Source organism: Protopterus annectens, chromosome 11.part0 (genome assembly GCF_019279795.1).
Source record: "Protopterus annectens isolate FY-2018-M chromosome 11.part0, PAN1.0, whole genome shotgun sequence".
NCBI lineage: Eukaryota > Metazoa > Chordata > Ceratodontiformes > Protopteridae > Protopterus > Protopterus annectens.
This window is the reverse complement of record NC_056745.1, coordinates 75,967,157-75,987,156: the sequence shown is the minus strand read 5'-3', so window position 1 is coordinate 75,987,156 and position 20,000 is coordinate 75,967,157.

Sequence of the window (20,000 nt, the reverse complement as noted above, 5' to 3'; positions counted from 1 at the left end):
ATGAGTTTCGGGTAAGTGAAATTTCGTTCTTGTAAAGTAGACCTATATATATATATATATATATATATATATATATATATATATATATATATATATATATATATACACACACACACACACACACACACACACACACACACACACACACACACACACACACACACATATACACCAACTCCAGTGGAGAAAATGATAAAAACCTTCAGAAAGCACCCTACCAACTTGTACAATATAGCACATTGCATTGAAAGTCACCATACCATTACATTTCTGAATTAAAGCTCCTAAAACACCAGTGTCTCTACCACCTGTACCTATAATGAAGAAGGCCTCTGCAACAGTTCTACCAAGAATGCACACATGGCCTTCACCAATGTAGAAATCCAAAGTGTATCAGCTTTATGAGCCCCATTCTCCTGTTAGGTATGGGTGCAGGTCTCCATCAGTCACCTTTAAAATACGTTGAATGAAGACTGGAGGAGCCCTTGGTTTTACAGGCAGGTATGGGAGTAATTACTTGGTGTAGCATGTTACTCCTTGCCAGATTCCTTTTGGATTCTGGCCCAAACTTTGTAACAAAGCCTTGCATTTGAGAGTAGATGATCCTTTCCAATAATTTTGAAAAAGCAGAGTATAGAAATAAGTCTATAATCAAAAGGAGCTTTGGGGAAGGTAAACTTGGGAATGTAGATAAAGTGTTTCCTTTTCTTTCCCATTCTGAGAAACTGCACAAGTATTTGTTAAGTTGAAGATGTGGGTTGTGGGGTAGCAATAAAAGAAATGGTCAGTTTAATGTAGGAGGGGTATAAAGAGGATCTGCCTACAGAGGAAAAGTCTGTAGTACTAACCAACTGAATCAATTCCTACTTGGTGGAAACATTTAAAAAGTAAAAAACGCTGAACCAGATGTTTAAATGAACCTTTAATCCGGAGTTTGAGTACTTTCATTTGTCTTAGCAGTAGAACATCATCAAAAAATGGCAGCCATTTTGTTACAAGGTTTAAATAGCCTCAAAGGTACCAAAACTCTATGCATTTAAAGGTACACACACTCAAAAAAAACTTACATAACTTATAAAAGCATTATACATACCAAAAACTTCAGAATAAAAGCCCTAAAGTTAGAAATACCAATCAATACATTTAATAACTATCAAAATATTTAAATATTGTTACAAATATTAAAAAATCAAGCAAATGTGATCAGAAACACAGCCAGATAAAGTAATTATACTTTGGCAGCTTTGATATTTAACATAGACTTAATGGAAATATCATTAATGCGTGGTGGGTTACAGGCATTACATAACCATTGCCAGTAGACTTATCTTTATTCAAGAATTACTTCCCAGTCACCCCCTCTCTTATTAGGTGTAACTTTTTCAAGAATGTTGTTCTTCTTTTGGCTTTTCCCAGTTAGGGGTCGCCACAGCAGAACTCCGGTCTGCTAATGATTGGCAGTAGATTTTTATGGTGCAAGGGTGCCAGCTCAATTCCCAACCTTCAACAAAGGCACGCCCATACACACATGTCTTTCGAATGCCACTCGACCACGGGAAGGACATGCAGACTCCACACAGAAGGCGCTCCAGCCAAGAATTGAATGGGAGAACCTCTTGCTGTGAGGCAACAAGGCTACCGCTGCACCACCGCGGTTTGTAACTTTTTCAAGAATACTAAATGCAAGCTAACACTTAGTTATATGTTGTGATTTTAAAAAAGTTTGCACTTAGGATTCTTGTAACTTTTTCAAGAATACTAAATGCAAACTTTTTTTAAAATCACAACATATAACTGAGTGTTTATATAAGGCATTAGCTACAAGCCCTTTACTGGTTGCATAGTTGTGTTGGTAAATTCTATTCCACAAAGGTCCTACATAAAATGCCAGGCAAGAACAAAAAGCAATGTATACTACACCCTTAGTAGTACAATTATAATGTCACCTCACTGAAAGCAATCTGGGATAGCCAGAAACTGAGAAATATGTCCCCTGTAAAACATATGTACATTGCTTACACATACCACATTTCGTGCCCCAATTCCTATTTGATACATTTTGCATGTTGTGTTTTTTACTAAACTAGCCTGTAAATCATTACTGTTCTTGTACACAAATTTTGGCTGCTGCCCCAACTTGTCAAGCAGCCCAAACCACCAAATATTGTCTTCCAGTGACATTCAATAACTGTTTTAGAGAAATTTCAGCATTATATCGAATAACAAAAACCTGAGTTGAATCAGTACCCTCAGTATTCCTGTTAACAGTCAAATCCTTGAAACAACTCAGTAAGGGACCATATTTGTTATGTCTAACATCAAAAATCCATTTTTTGAGATCCCACAGCAATGACAAGGGGTACCTATGACCAGTGAAAGTGTAGAGTTGATTAATCTCTTGTTTAAACACAAAATCATCTGAAATCAACCTACTGAGTCTAATAAGCTGTGCTTTAACAATATTTCTGTCACCAAGGGTATCAACTGGTAAAATGTAACAAGGCATTTGAAAATGTTTCATTCTAAATAACCTAGACTCATACCTCCCTTCAGAAAATGTTTATATAGACTAATGTCTAGGTACCTTATCAAACTATCACTTGTCTGAAAGGAAAGGTATAAGAAATCAATAGAACTATTCAAAAATTCAATACATTCTTAGTGATATTCCCTTTCCATAGAATAAATATATCATCCAGGTACCTCATATAACCTTTGACCTTGGAGAAGAGGTGTGAAACAGATATTTTTTTAGTTTCCCAATACCATAAATCCATATTTGCAAAAATCAGGGGCTGAGGCTGCCCCCATTGCAACACCCCTGTGTTGTTTATAGTGTTCCCTCTCAAAAAATACAAAGTTGTTTTTAAGCTCCAGTTCCATACATTGAAAAATGAAACTAATCTCAGCCTGGTCAAGTTTGGAACCCTTAGCACCCAGGAACCATTACACCCCTTCATCATGTGGGATGACTAATAGCTCATGACAGAAAACAGAGCTCAGTATAACACCATTGGGGTATTTAAAAATTCCTCTTTTGTACTATACAATATGCAATGCAAAAATTCAGAAAGGAATTGTCCATAAAGAAAGATTTATATCTCATCACCAGTTTCTCAAATGTCTTAATACCATCCACCAAAGAACCTTTAAATGCTTGTTCCTTACCCACACCAACAGCACCGTTATCAACAATAGTGTCTCCAAACTTATGCTTAGATGTAAAAAATTCATAAACATTAAAACCAGCAAAGTCATTAGTTTGTGGCTCAATGACTCTCCCACCAGGAAACGAGCATCCGACATTACTGGAAGTCCCCAAAACAATGGACGTTGAAGGTGCGGTACGAACAGCGGCAGCATATGACATTTTACCATGTGATAACTCTATGCCGGCATTTCTTCCTTTGTAGTTTTTAATGCCCATAGTGGATAAAGCTGCCATTAAAGTACTCACCTGTTCATTCATCTGATTCATACAGTCTACAACTTCAGTGGATTCAGGGGCTTCCAGTAATGTCAGAAGATTGTTTCCTGGTGGGAGAGATGTTGAGTTGCAAACTGAAGACTTTGCTGCTTTTAATGTTCATGAATTGTTTGCATCTAAGCATACATTTGAAGAGAGTCCTGTTGATAATGGTGCTGTTGGTGTGGGTACAAAATAAGCATTAAGAGACAAAAATCAAGGTAGTTATATACAGTAACTGAAGGCAACTGCAACAGTAAGAGTTTATGTTGCATGCTGAACAGTGGCAGTAGATTTGGAGAAAGTGGAATAAAGTTATCAGAAGACATCATAGAGGGTGAAACTGATTGTGTAGGTAAGGCCAGATCAAAGCAAATAAAAAGCTGACTTTGAGGCTTTGTTTAAAAGATGTTGGAACTATGTTGGAAGCAATAATGCATGAGAAATAAAACTCTCCAACAAACTCAGTAGTTTTAAACCACTGCTTAAACAACATCTTAACCAGTCCTGGTCCTGCACATGCTCATCACCAGGTTAAGACTTGGGGCAGGATTCACGAAGGCTTACACGGAGTTTAAGAGTAGTGTAAGCCTCCGTGTAAGCCTCCTGATCCAGGAACAGCCCAAACCTCAGTGTAAGAGACAGCTAACACGTCTCTTACACGGACTGGGCGTGGAAATGCTCAATACCTCATTTGCAGCTGAAAGATATGCAAATGAGGTATTTGAGCGATCCAGGAAGCCCAAAGCAGTCCGTGTAACGGATGTTTTAGCTGCAGAAATGTACTCAGCTGACAACTGAGTACATTTCTGCAAAATTGACAACGGAGCTATGTCAGCTCCAAATAAAGGGTGCGTATGTGTTATCTAGCATACCAATGGCCAAATATGTGGCCATTGGCATTAAAAAGTGTTGCAAAATTATTTAAAATAACTTTTTTTTTTCCGGGGGATTTTGATGTTTAACTGCAGCGCACACCCATGCAAACGGGGTGTGCTGCCTAAAAGTGAAAACCGAAGCTTATAAGCCCACAATTGTGGGTTTTATGTATTACATGGAATGACAATGCAGGGACTAGCAGACCAAAAACAATATGGCCACCGTATAGTGGTTGCCAAGGGGGGGAAGCTCAGTGTAAGAGATGTAACTAAGCATTACTAGGCAATCCTATGAGAACTTTCTGAGTAGTGTAAGAGTTACAGAAGGGGGAGGAATAGAGTAAGAGGTAGGTGACATCACGGGGGGGAATGATAGAAATAAATGTATCACATTGGAGGGCAGTGTAACATGACAGATGACAGACAGACATCAGGGAGAGAGGTGTGTCCCAACAGAACACTAGGAAAGTCAAGAAATAGAGGGTGCACACTATCCCTACACTCAAACTTTCTTGATATACATGCATGCGCGCGTGTGCGCGCGTGTAAGGCAGGTTCAACATGTGGGAGCGTGTTGTAAACCGTTTACAATGGTTTGCGCAGGCGTGCACATGTGTAAGGCAATGTGCGCGCATTTTACCATGAATCAGCCAAGTCCACACTGTGTAAGGATGTGTGCGCGCGTTTAAGTAACTGTGAGCATGCTTAAGCTGGTGTGCACATTGCTCCCCCTGAGGAAACAGAGAGGAAACAGGAAACAACCAGAATACAAGGAAGCTGCCAGAGGATACTGCTGGAGTTAATTGGTGGAAACAATTGGAAGCAGGCAATTACACAGGCTGACTAGAAGCCCAACCCAGCACTTAAAATACTGCAAACAGCAGTGCAGGGTGTTTCTCTCAAGAGATACTGCAAGAAAGGAGTAAGCTATCAGAATTGAAAACTGACAAAAGCTGAACTCAGAGCAGAAATGCTAGGGGCTGCCATAGCTGTTATAATCAGGCATAGGTGGATTGCTGAGGGTGGTGACAATGCAGATGCTGACAGACAACCCAGAGTGAGGAGAAGGAGAAGAGTATACAGGCCCAGGGTCACCTACCATGGGTTACATGAGATGGAGATAGTAGAGCGCTACAGAGTGGACAGAGACCTTTTGCAGAAAATTGTTGAGCTCTGCAGGCCACGTCTCACACACAGAACCAACAGAGGGGAACCCATCCCAGTGGAAACCAAGGTATGTGTTGGCCTAAGAATACTAGCAACAGGTACCTTCCAGAGACCAACTGGTGATATGATGGGGATATCACAGGCATCAGCCTCCAGGGTACTGCACCAGTTCCTGGATTCCATGTCAGCACATGTCGGTGATCATGTATATTTCCCCAATGCCCGTGAGGTATTGGCCAGCAATATGCGTCTCTTCCAGCAAATAGCGGGATACCCTGAGGTACTGGGTGCAATAGACTGCACGCACATACGCATCAAAGCACCAGCCGGTGAGCGGGGTAGAGCCTATATTAACCGCAAGGGATTCCCCTCCATCAACTGCCAGGTCGTGTGTGATGCCCAGGGCATAATAATGAATGTGTGTGCTGGCTGCCCTGGGAGCTACCACGATTCCCACATCTGGCATCTGACGCAGCTGTACCAATCATTTGCCAGTGGGGACTTCCCACACGGACACCTAGTGGGGGATGCAGGTTATGCACTTGTGCCGTGGCTGATGACACCCATCAGAAATGCACACACACCTGAACAGGAACGCCATAATGAGGCACACGCACAAACACGTAATGTCATAGAGCGTGTGTTTGGGCTGCTCAAGTCACGGTTCTGGTGTCTAGACACATCTGGTGGAGCCTTGCAGTACACACCAACTAGGCCACCACAGGCAGAGGGTGACTTGGAGGAGGAACAACCTGACCTTGCCCCAGTAGGCAGAAGGAGGCGTGCCCAGTATGCCCTGGCCTTGGCAAAGAGGCAACGCATAGCACATACACTGGCTCAGTAGGAACACTGGGACTGATACCCCCTCCGACTCACTCATATAGTAACAGGGACGCCTAACATGACACAACCTGCTTCCAAACATGTACAGGGAGTGTAGTATGTGCATCCAACAGAGGCAGCCCTGCAGCACCACCTGAGGCATGAATGCCATGTGTTAAGTAATGTAACACCATGTACCATATGCACACCTGAGGACCCTGACTAACATCCACCCTCACCAATCATAAACCACAAAACACAAACCCACCTTCATAGGTACCACAAGGGATAGGAACCTAGATGTAATGCTACCCAATGCCAGAAGTATAAACAGCAAGAGGCGTGCAGTGTAAACGCACACAGTATAGAGAATGTAGATATCAGTGCTGTAATAGAAAACTGGGTCAAAGCCCACATCAGCACCCTAACGCTACCAGGTCACACCTCATACAGTGATGTACAGCTGCAAAAACATGGAACAAGCTACAAAACGAGGGTGACTAGCAATAAATGTCATGGATAACCACACCCCCATGTTGGTACCACAACAAGAAGCAACATGGATTAGCCATGGTCAAATACCAATGGCTAAAACTGCCTACTACTATATAGATTACTGCAGACCACTGTCCTAATAGCAGGAACTGCACCAGGCCTATGTTGGAATACAGGAAGATATCAAGCCCCCCAAACCACATTATATTGCTTGACTGACAATACCTACACATACACCATAGTTCCATAGTTTCATAGTTTACTACTAGGCTATCTGCCCTAGTGCATTTATAAGCCTAGCCACAGTGATGTGGCTATTGCCACCCCTTATAATGGTAATAAGTGTACAGAATAGATTCTGAATATTGTGCCTCTGACTTAGTAGTGACACATTATGACCCCCTTACTTAATCGAATAACTTGACTGTGCCTCTGTCTAGAAGTGACACAGGAGGACCCTGGGGTAAACCTACAATCTCACATCCACTTGTCCAGATTTCTCTTGAAGAGAGTCAGTGAGGGACTCTGTCTAACATGAACTTGGATTCTTTGCTAGAGTGTGAGAAGCCTCTGAGTTATGACTCTGTCCCTCCAGCATGTCCTATACATGTATGTGCTGAGGTTCAAATCTTTAGCTCTCATGGTTCTGGTGGATTTGGATTGCTTGCAGTGGAGCATGTCCACCAAATCCTGATTGGACATGGTCTTGTATGTCAGGCATAGGTCACCTGTAAGTAGGCGGTATGCTACTGAATAAAGCTGGATTTCCTTTAGTCTGGAAGCATATGACATGTGTTGTAGACCCTTGATCCTCTTGGTAAGGTACTTTTGGGGTTTCTCCAGCTGTTGCAAGTGCTGGGTGAGGTACATGCCAAATGGGGCTTTGTATTCAATCATGGGCCTGATAAGGGAGAAGTATAGGGGTACAATGACCTCCTTTGATCTGGATGGAAAACCCTTCATGATAAGTTGGGCAAGATAGAAAGTCTTTCTAACCACTTTGGCAACATGGGTGTCAAACGAGAGGTCACTATCTACATGGGTCCCCAGGTGTCTGATTTGTTTTCTGTACTCAGTGGGTTGCTGTCTATGTATTGATTTGTGGGTACTTTGTTCCTCCCAAAGGGGATGACTACACATCAGTTGCATTCAGTTTCAGGCCATGATTCCGGCACCAGCTATCTGTCTTTGTGAGGGCATTCTGTAGGATGTGTGTGCCGGCTGATGTATTCACTATGGTGCCTAGGTTGCAGTCATCTGCAAACTTTGTCAGCCACAACCCTCCTATGTTTGCTTTCACATCTGAAAAGTAAATGCCAAATAAGAGGGGTCCCAGGGCAGATCCTTGTGGGACACCACTTGTGACTGGCTTTGAATCTGACAAGGCACCTGCAATGTCGACTTTATGGGTTCTGTTTCTTAGCCATTTTGCAACCTATCCTGTGACATATGGTTTTATATTTCAGCTGTTGAGCTTGTCTATGATGCTTGAGTGGGGTATTGTGTCAAAGGCCTTAGCCAAGTGCAGGTAGGCTGTGTGGACCGCTTAGCCCTCATCAATGGCCCTACTGACAGTTTCAAAATAGTCAACTAGGTGCAAAAGGCAGGATCTGCCCTGTACAAAGCTGAACTGGGTGGAATCAAGGGTCTGTAGGTCACCAATGTCTCTGTGTAAGAGCTCCATAATGACTCTTTCCATAGCTTTGCAGACAAGGCTGGTTAAGCTTGTGTGGTGGTAGTTCCCAAGGTTTGTGGAGGCATCTCCTTTGTGGAGTGGGACCACTGTTGCTGTACGCCAGTGTTCAGGTACATATCCTGTAGCAAGGCTAAGGTTAAATAGCAGTTGTATATACGGGTTTAGCTCCTTCTGGAGTTCACATAGCACACAACTGGGGATACCATCAGGTCCCATTGATGCTGTGTTCTTGTCTTTGCTGAGTGCGGCTCTCACATGGACATCTGAGATGACAGTGAGGTTACATTCAGCTGTGATAACTATCTTCTTTTGGGGGTGAGGGAGGGGGAAAATTGCACTGAACCTGTCTGCCAGAATGTTGCCAATATCTGTCAGGTCACTGAAATATATGTTGTTGTGTACCAACTCTGAGCATATCTGAGGGTTCCCACCCTGGTTTCTGACATAACTGAAGAAGGCATTGTGGTTATCTTAATTGTCTTTGGTGATTTTTGTCTCAAAGTTGACCTTGGATGTCCTAATGAAAGAATGTAGCTTTTTACTAGTGCTGATCACAACTGCCTTCCCTTTAGGAGATGTAGCTCTGTCTTGCATTAGTATCCTTCAGTTGTTATACAGTTTGTTTATGGCTGGGGTCCACCAGACAGGTCACTTTCCCTTGGTGGAGAAGGTCTTGGTTTTATTTGTGATTGCATGGTCCATGCTTTCTTGGAGATGTCCGTAGAAAGCATCTGTGAAGGAGTCACCATTGTGTGTTGTGGTTTCCACTGGCCCAGTGGGCTTAAAGGATACCATCTCAATCTGAAGAAGTGTGAATTCAGCTTTTGAGACGTTTGTCACTATACTCTTTGTATTATACTAGCACCGACACATTTGTAAACAATTTCCAAGAATCCATCAAACAAAATGAACATGCAAAATGTAACACTTCCACAAGAGGGGTAAGCATACTGGATGTGATAATCAGAAATATGTGTACTGGATGTCAAGATGAGAAGTGTATCCCTCACTGGTAAGACCAGACCATAGAGTAATCACACTGTAGTTACACATCCCGACCCCAGTCCCTTGCCAGAATACCACAGTGAAACACATGTATAAAGCATAGCTTGCACCCTTACAAACCAATGTGGAATCCATGAAAGGCCCTGTGCAAGTCCAGAATATGGGACACACTGCAGAACATGTCATACAGGCATACCATGAACACAGCCAAGAGTGCTTGGAGTCTGCAATCACAAATAACAACAAGACACAATGCCATACACCCAGGCATCTGGCATGCTGGACTCCAGCAATTACTAAACCATTGAAGAGAATGAGGAAGCTACCACATGATAGATCAAACATAAAAAGTGAAGTAATCAGTGATCACTAGTATGGCAATAAAATGTGTCCACACATACAATCCACTAACGCCAGGCAAAACAAGTAGAATCTGTGAATCCAGTGGCAATTTGACACCTGTCCCAAGTACACACACAACAACAACTCATGCCAATAAATACAAATATATGTGATAGATGCAACCAGGTAGCTAAACCGGAGCCTGAGCACCCCCAAATCAGTACTGTCAAAACTAGCCAGGAGGGCAAGGTAACCACATACACCACAAACCCAGTCCCACATAGACCTACAACGACTGTAAACCAAACACATAAACACAAAAACATTCCCAGAGGCCCTAATTACAAACACACAACACCAACACAAGCCTCCAAAGCAGACACCCAATAAAACAACCTCCAGACATAGCACATGTAACACATAGTACACAAAGCTGGTGTGCCAAACAGTCACAGGACAGAAGGAGAAACAACATGCCTGATACAGTTGTAATAGGTGACTCCATAGTGAGACATGCTGCTGTTCCAGGGATGGCTTGCACCTGTTACCCATGAGCATCTGGATATTGCCTAAGGCTTTTGCAACCTACAGAGATCCTTTCGTAGGCAAGGCCGAAAAGACTAACCCACCACCATAGAAAACAAAACTGGAAAGAAACAGAAGGGTAATGCTGATCATTGCCAGATGTGTAAACCTCAATATGCATGCTCCTGAGGCCCTCCTCAGTATGGAGAACATTGATGTCTGTCCAGTGATAGAAACCTGCTGCAAGCCTCGTGACAGCACACCAGCACTACCAGGTAATACCACATATCATGTGTTATGGCCACAAAACCTGGAACAAAACATAAAAGGAGGGTGAGTATCCATATTCAGCACAGACACCTATACGTCCAGTTAACTGACAATGCTTATGTCATTGCAGTCCACCCATGTGCATCTAACCGTAGGCAAGACTGCTGTACAGTCTGTAGCATGCTACAGACCACACTCTCACACACAGGAACCCCACCCCACTGTCCTGAAGACAGTGGACAGTATGAATGTACCACCAAATACAAAACAAGGTACACACAAATTACCACATAGGTGGTAAACCATTATGTGTGGAAGGAGTAATCAGGGACCTAGTGACACAAGTGGACAGTAACCTGTTATGTGACAGTCACATCACCAATTTGGCTAGGAAGACTGTCTATATTGGATACTGTATCATGAAAGGATTCACATCTACGTCAACAAAGGTCATTGTGCCCCTATACTGTTCCCTTATCAGACCATATTGTAGTACAATGCCTCATTTGGGATGTACATTACCTGGCACCTGCAGCAGTTAGAAAGACCTCAAAGGTACCTCACCAAGAGTCAGAAAGGGTCTCAAATATATCTCATATGCTGCCTGGCTGTAGACACCACAGCTGAATGCAGTCACATACTGCCTACACAGAGGCATTGTATGTCTGTTGTACAAGTCCATGTCCAACACAGAAGTAATGGACATGCTCCACCCCAGAAAACTCAAAGCCATTGGAGCTGTGTGAGTCAGAGATGTCAACCTCAACACATAATCAAATAGGATGTGCTGGAGGGACAGATACCTAACCCTGAGTCTCTCCACACCCTGGAACAGAATACCACTACATGTTAGGCAGAGCCCTCACTGACACTCTTCAACAGGAAGTTTGCAAAATGGATGGATAATTGTAGATGTACACTGGGGGTCTTTACTGTGTCATGTCCAGACAGAGGCACAGCTAAGTAAATCATAAATGGCCATAATATTCACATAGCAAGAGGTGGCAAAAGCCACACACACTGTGGCTAGGCTTACAAATGCCCTAGGGTGGATAGCCTAGTATGTACCTATGAACCTATTATGATACAAATTGTACAGGACACTAAGGATAACCCCAAGGCTGCTGCAACTGATGGTAGGGAGCATGTTGTGAATTCCCAGATATGCTCTGGATCACACAAATATTACAAACAACATACCAAACACACACACGTATTGCCAACATACATCCTGACAGGTACAGTGCAAACCCCCAATGCAAAATATCTTTCCCAGCAGACTGCTGCCTCCCTGACATTATGTCAGCCTTACCACAGGATATGTGCCCAAAGAGGAGTGTACAACAACAGTGGTCGTTCTCAAGAAAGGTGTCGCCTGAATGGATACTAAAATCAACCACCACAGAATCCTGAGAAGCTTGGTCTGCACAGCTATGGAAAGGATCAGCATGTACCGCAGACATACAGATATTGGGGATCTATTGACACCCGACCCTACCCAGTGTGGGTTTATTAAGTGCAGACCCTGCCCCTAAACATGTGTGACTCAGTTGAAACAGTAATTGAGGTCACTGATGAGGGCAATGTGGTCCACACAGTGTAGCTGGACCTTGCAAAGCCTTCCATACAATACCCTACGTGTTCAATATAGATATGCTCACCAGCTTATATATACACCCCTATGTCACTAGAGGGGTTGCAAACCAGACTAATGACAGAACTGACATGGTCAGACATGCTGCAGCCATGTCAGACTACAAACCACATATAACAGGTATCCCACAAAGCTTGGTTCTGAGACCTTCCCCGTCTGGTATATATGCCCCATAGGTACAGGCCAACATGTAAGGACTGTGCCTGAACATGTTTGCAGAGGACTACAAACTGCCCAACATATCTGACACTCCAGCTGACACAAGCATCCCACAAAAGGGCCACATAGAAACAGACAACTGGTGCCATAGCCATGTCAGCATGTTAAATGGAGAAAACTGTATAGTCAACCTCTGTGGATATACAGTAAGTGACCACCAATTACCACATAGGTGTTAACCCATTACATACTTAACATGCAATGACAGACCTGGGTACACAAGGTGATAGATATCCTGCATTGGACAAACATGTGGCTGTAGTGTTAACAGAAACAATCCATATACCAACCTAATCATGAAGGTTATGACATCTACATAAGGGGAGGTCATTGTGGTTCTGCAGTTATCCTTCATCAGCATTACAATTGACTACAACAGCCCCTGTGGGGTGTACGTCAGCAGACACCTCCATCAACTGTAAAGTCCACAACAGTATCCCGCCAGGAGTATCAAAGAGCTTGAACAGATGTAATGTGTTGCCTGATTAAACAGAGTGCAACTCCACACACTGCCATGCTGGCCACCCAGATGCAAGCTGTGCCTGATGTAGAAAGCCATGTCCAAGCTGGAATCAATGAACATGCTGCACCTTGTACAATCTGAATGGCAGTGAGCTATGCACATGAGGGACCTGAACCCCAGCACTGACATACATAGGACAAGCTGTACTGCATTATCCATAACACAGAAGCCACCCCCATGCATGAGTAAACTACCAGTACAGGTTATCCATAAAGTCACTCGTTGATTCTCCTCAACAGGAATCTTAATGAGTGGATGGGAGATGGTAGGTTTACCCTGGGTATCACTGTTATGTCACGGGTAGACAGAGGCACAGTATACTAAACATGACATATGTCATGGCAAACTACACTTACAATGTGTCGAAGGACAAACACACTCTTTGACTAGCATTAGAAATGGCCTAGGGCACATCGGTAGTGTTTGCCAATGTACGCCTATGTTGTGGAATACACTACTGATGTTGGACGAGGCTGTTGTAAGTAGTTAATATCTGAACATAATGCAACATGGTCAGATAGGTTCATAGGTTCATAGGTTTATACTAGGCTATCTGCCCTAAGGCATTTATAAGCCTAGCCCAGAGTTTTGTGGCTTACGCCACCCCTTATATGGAAACAATACTGTGCCCATTAGTTTGTTGTGCCTCTGTCCAGCAGTGACACAGAGACGATACCAGGGGTAAACCTACGATCTCCCATCCAAAGGTCAAGATTCCTGTTGAACAGAGCCAGCGAGGTGCTCTGCCTCACATGGACCGGAATTCTATTCCACAGCATAGGGAGTCTCTGAGTGATAAATCTATCCCTCCAGCATGTCCTACTTATATCCCTGCTAAGGTTTAAGTCACTTGCCCTAGTGGTTCTGGTGGATTTGGAGTTTTTGAGGTGGAGCATGTCCATTAATTCCTGGTTGGACATGGCCTTGTATGTCAGGCACATGTCACCTCTGAGCTGATGGTATGCGACTGAATAGATCTGGAGTTTCTTCAATCTGGCAGCATATGACAGATGTTGGAGTCACTTTATCCTTTTGGTGAGGGACTTTTGGGGTCTCTCCAATTGCTGCAGATGTCGGGTGAGATACATCCCGAATAGGGCATTGTACTCGATCATTGGTCTAAGTGAAGAGTACAGGGGAACAATGACCTCACTAGATCTGGATGTGAATCCCTTCATGATCAGGTGGGCAATGTAGAAGGTCTTTCTAACCACTTTAGTAACGTGAGTGTCAAAAGAAAGGCCACTGTCAACCTGGGTCCCCAGGTCCCTGATAACCTCTTCTGTGCTTAGAGGATTGCCACCTATATGGTAGCTTGGGGTTACCTTGCTTTTCCCGAAGGGTATGACTATACATGTTTTGGCATTTAACTTCAGGCCATGGCTCTGGCACCAGCTATCAGTTTCCGTGAGTCCCTTCTGATGGATATCCGTGTCTGATGCACTTTCCACTATGGCGCCCAGTTTGCAGTCATCTGCAAACTTTGTCAGCCAAAGTCCTCCCATGTTGGCCTGTACTTCTGAGAAATAGATGCTGAACAATAGGGGGCCAAGGACCGAGCCCTGTGGGACACCACTTGTGACTGGCTTGGAGTCTGACATAGTGCCAGCAACTCTAACCCTGTGGGTCCTGTCCTTAAGCCAGTTTGCAACCCATCTTGTGACATATGGGTTTACATTTAAGTTGGTAGGTTTTTCTACAATACCCGAGTGGGGTATTGTGTCGAAAGCCTTTGCAAGGTCAAGGTAGGCTGTATGGACTGCCTTTCCTTCATCAATGGCCTTAGTGACTGTTTTGAAGAAGTCGACCAAGTTCAAAAGGCATGATCTGCACTTGACAAAGCCAAACTGGGACGGGTCCAATGTCTGCATGTCCCCTATATCTTTGTTTATGAGCTCCATTATGATCCTCTGCATAGCTTTGCAGACTAGACTTGTTAAGCTTATGGGGCGGTAATTACCAGGGTCCGTAGAGGCACCGCCTTTGTGCAGATGTGCACAACTGGACCCTAACCAGGCTGTTGTGCTCACTATGGAAATGTAAAGCAGTGATAGGACTAAAGCCCAGGATACTGTCCACCACAGTGAAAGTACTGAACCACTACACTATACAGTACTACAGTGTTAGGTCAGTATGAACAGATGTTGACAATTGTATGCAAAGTATCCCATGCAAAACCTGCAGGCACAGTATAATCCCTGTTGTGTTCACACAAAAAAGCATTTGGACAGTAACTACACAACATGACACAGAACACACAACCATAAACAGGAGATATTTGTTGAAGTTCACACTCATCCACAAATGTGATGGGCTGCAGAGTTCAACATATGGAAAGCTCACACTGGGCATGCTCACACACTTTGATAAATGAGACATCTTTCACACAACATGCCATGGGAAGGCTGAACTGGGCATGCTCACACACTTAGTCCAAATATCAGTTTAGCATTTTGCCACATATATCTGGTATGTGTTATTCCAGTAACCAACAACATTATAGCAATCTGACCAGTGCTCACACTTAAATGACTACAGAGACATACATGATATAGTGGATGTCCCCCATATGCAAACATCGTCCACAGATACACAAGTTGTTCATACAAACAGGTCATGTTATGGCAATAAAGACCTGCAAACACTGCTATCAGCACCAAATAATGTGCATCTGACAGTTAAACATATGGGTGTAGAGGTCAACACTAGGATGTTTGCCCTAGGGAATGACAGCTTATCCAGAGTGTGTGTGTGGGTGATTGTGGTTGGTCTGTGTGCAAGTCTGTGTGAGGGTAATGTTCCTCTTAGCAACTGGGAAAACACACCACAGGATGCCCATTCCCCTTTCTAAACACTGATGAGGTCAGCACCCTATAAGTATATCAGGAGAAAAGAAATCGCCCAGTAATCTGAATAGCGTGCTCTGCTAATGCATCCGTCTCTAGTGTCATAACTTAGTTAGGTAGGGGGTTAAATCCGGCAAGTGTGTGTGAAGGGGTGTTAGTGTGTGTGTATGAAAGAAACATCCCTTTTGGCAACTGTGAAAACACACCACAGGATGCCCATTCCCCTTTCTAAACACCGATGATGTCAGCACCCTATAAGTATATCAGGAGAAAAGAAATCTCCCAGTAATCTGAATAGCGTGCTCTGCTAATGCATCTGTTTCTAGTGTCATAACATAGTTAGGTAGGGGTTTGAATCCAACAAGTGTGTGTGAAGGGGGGTTAGTAAGTGTGTATGAAAAGAACATCCCTTTTGGCAACTGTGAAAACACACCACAGGATGCCCATTCCCCTTTCTAAACACCGATGATGTCAGCACCCTATAAGTATATCAGGGGAAAAAAAAAATCTTCCAGTAATGCAAATAGCGCGCTCTGCTAATGCGTCCGTCTCTAGTGTCATAACATAGTTAGGTAGAGGTTTAAATCCAGCAAGTGTTTTGAAGGGGGGTTAGTGTGTGTGTATGAAAGGAACATCCCTCTTGGCAACTGTGAAAACACACCACAGGATGCCCATTCCCCTTTCTAAACACCGATGATGTCAGCACCCTATAAGTATATCAGGAGAAAAAAAATCTCCCACTAATGCGAATAGCGCACTCTGCAAATGCGTCTGTCTCTAGTGTTATAACATAGTTAGGTAGGGGTTTGAATCCAGCAAGTAGCAAGTGTGTGTGAAGGGGGGTTAGTGTGTATGAAAGAAACATCCCTTTTGGCAACTGGGAAAACACACTACAGGATGCACATACCCCTTTCTAAACAATATCACAATTATTTATGGCTTTTGATTCCAGACATGTCACGTGTGTTTTGCTCACACAGAATGCCCATGTGTGTGGGTTGTTTCTCACAATAATGCATGACATCAATTAAACCAGTTATGGCAATGCACACATGATGTATGTGTGTGCCAAATACACATATGTACCTGTGACCTTCAATAGTTACCATGTGTGATGCCTGCCACGTGTGAATACATGGTATTTGCACTGAGTAACATTATGACTGTGGTCTTCTGTGCAGGTGCTGCATGTGGGATGTGTATATACAGTGTGAGATGTAGATGCTATCAACCTAGTAGTGAGGGATACACACCTGGTCTGGGGCATATAGTCTACATGTTGTTGATGAAGAGGTGCTGCATGTTTCCACCTGTTGTGGGAGTGGTAAGAAGTTGTTCCATAGCAATGCAGTGACCGCATGCTAAGAACCTTTCAGCTAGGGTGTTGTAGCTAGAGTAATTCATTAGCATTCAGTAATTATGTCAGCATTCCTGGTGAGGGTATGATGCCAACCAAGGTCAGGGTTCTACCAGCCTGTGCCATTTGCTCAGTGAGCCCTTCCATGTTCCCTATCATGTATTCCAGTGAGGGACATCACACATCAGCTGTAGTGGCATGGACAATGACTGAGTCATATGTGTCCATGCATCTGACTGACCTGTATGCTTGTGTTATGTGGTGGACCATAGTGCCCCATGAGCATATCACTGTGACCTTCACCTTGTCCAGCCTAGTGAGCATGACCTCACTGTACTGGACAATAAAAGTACCTAACACAACTGCAACAGTAGTGTTGTATAGCTGTACAGACTGTGCTTGTTTGGCACACAGGATTTGTGTGCTATGTGTTATGCGTGCTGTGTTCAGGCCTAACATATGCCTGTGCGCCAGCTGCAGAGGTGTCTGCCACTCAGGCAGGATGCCATTCTTAGGCTCCACGAATGGCCCTGTGTGTTCCCGTGCTTGTATTGCTGTCAGTGTAGGTCTACATCAGACTGGTATTGCAGTCACTGTAGTATTTCATGCCACCTGACAGGTTATGCCAGTACTGGGTTCAGAGTGCTTAGTCCACAGTTTGTCTATGTGTTTCCATCTCATACATGTGTTGTACATCCATGGGTAGGGGATAGGGTTGACTGTGTACATGTGGCAGCTGTGACATTACTACATGACTCACATATTCCACAACTGTACCATAGAGGTGACTGACAACTGACCTTTGCACATGCTACCATAGTATTGAGATTGCATTGGTGATTAACAGCACATAGGGCCAATGGTGAACAATATACATAATTTCATAGGTTCATACTAGGCTTACTGCCCTAGGGCATTTATAAACCTAGCCAGAATGTGTGTGGCTTTCACCATGCATTGTAAATCTATCTTGCTATGCCCTTTTCCAAGATTAGTATACTGTGCCTCTGTCTAACAGTGACACATAAGTGATACCCAGGGTAAACCTACAATGTCCCATCCAGTCATTAATATTCCTCTTGAAGACAGTCACTGAGTGACTCTGCCTAACCTCTATTGGGATAATATTCCAGAGTGAAGGGAGCCTCTGAGTTATGAATGTGTCCCTCCAGCATGTCCTATGTATATCACTCCTGAGGTTCAAGTCTTTCCAGAGTGTAGCTTGATGGGATCTGGATATTCTGAGGTGCAGCATGACCATTAAGTCAGGGTTTGACATGGCTTTATATGTCAGGCACAGATTGCCTATGAAGAGGCAGTATGCCACTGAGTAGAGCTTCTGTTTCTTTAACCAGTCAGTATGTGGCACCTGTTTGAGCCCTTTGATCCTCTTGTTGAGGTACTTTTGTGGTCTTTCCAGTTGCTGCAAGTGTCTGGTAAGGTGCATGCCGACAGGGGCATTGTAGTCAATTATGGGCATGATGAGGGATGAGTAAAGAGGCACAATGTCCACCCCTGATCTACATGTGAATCCCTTCATGATGAGGTGGCCTATATAAAATGTTTTCCTAACCACTTTGGCCATGCGGTTGTCAAATGAGAGAATGCTATCAACTTGTGTACCCCAAGGTCCATAATTCCTTCATCTGCACTTAATGGATTAACACATATGTGGTACTTTGTGGTCACTTTGTTTTTGCCAAAGGGGATGACTATACACTTTTTGGCATTCAGCTTGAGGCCATGGCTGTGGCACAAGTCGTCTGTTTCTAAGAGGCCCTTTTGGAGGATGCGTGTGTTGGCTGGAGAGTTGATTATGGCGTCCAGTTTGCATGTCATCTGCGACTTGCTCAGCCACAGTCCTTCCATGTTGGCCTGTACCTCTGATAAATATATACTGAACAAGACAGATCCCAGGGCTGAGCCTTGTGGGACACCACTTATAACTGGTTTTGAGGCTGACATGGCTCCAGCAATTCTAACCATGTGTGTTCTGCCCTTGAGCCATTGTGCAATATCTGTAGTGACATAGGGGTTAATATGTACACTGGTGATCTTCCCTAGAATGCACAAGTGGGGTATTGTATCAAAGGCTTATGCAAGGTCCAGGTAGGCTGTGTAGACCACCTTCCCCTTGACAGTGGCCTTGGTGACTGTTTCAAAGAAATCAAACAGGTTTGAGAGGCAGGATCTGCCATTAACAAAGCCAAACTGTAAGTGTCTGTAGGTCCCCAATATCTATATTTATGAGGTTCATGATGATCCTTGCCATAGCTTTGCAGACCAAGCTATTCAGACTTATGGGGCGATAGTGTCCAGGATCCGTTAAGGCACCACCTAAATGTAGAGGGACCACTGTTGCTGTACACCACTCTCTGGCCACATATCGTGTAGTAAGGCTGGGATTGAACAGTAGTGTTATGTCTGGGTGTAGCTCTTCTTGGAGTTCATGTAGGACACAGCCTGGGACACTGTCTGTTCCCATTGATGCAGTGTTTATTGCTTTGGAGAGGGCATCTCTTACCTGAGCATCTGAGATGTCAGGGGGGGGCAGCACTCTGCTGGGAGAAATATTTTCCCTTTTGGTGTGGAGGGGGGGCGAAGGTAGCAGTGAACCTGTCCACTAGGATGTTGGCAATGTCTGTGTGTTTGGTATTTCTTGTGACATCTTGGACTACCTCTGAGCATATCGGTTTGTGGAGGGAGGTAGCAGTGAACCTGTCCATTTACATGTA